Genomic DNA, 311 nt, shown 5'->3' on the forward strand with positions numbered 1-311 from the left:
AAATAACAGGAAGTAACAATTATTTTCCTTAATATCTCTTAATATCAATGGACTCAATTCCTCAAAAAAAAAAAAAAAAGACAGAGACGAACAGACTGGCTGCATAAACAGGACCCAACATTTTGCTACATACAGTAAGCCCACCTCAGGGACAAAGACAGACTCTACCTCAGAGTGAAAGGCTGGAAAACAATTTTCCAAGCAAATGGTCTGAAAAAACAAGCTGGAGTAGCCATTCTACTATTGAATAAAATCAAATTCCAACCCAAAGTTATTAAAAAAGACAAGGAGGCACACTTCATACTCATCAA

The sequence above is a fragment of the Mus caroli genome, chromosome X (genome assembly GCF_900094665.2).
Source record: "Mus caroli chromosome X, CAROLI_EIJ_v1.1, whole genome shotgun sequence".
Classification (NCBI taxonomy): domain Eukaryota; kingdom Metazoa; phylum Chordata; class Mammalia; order Rodentia; family Muridae; genus Mus; species Mus caroli.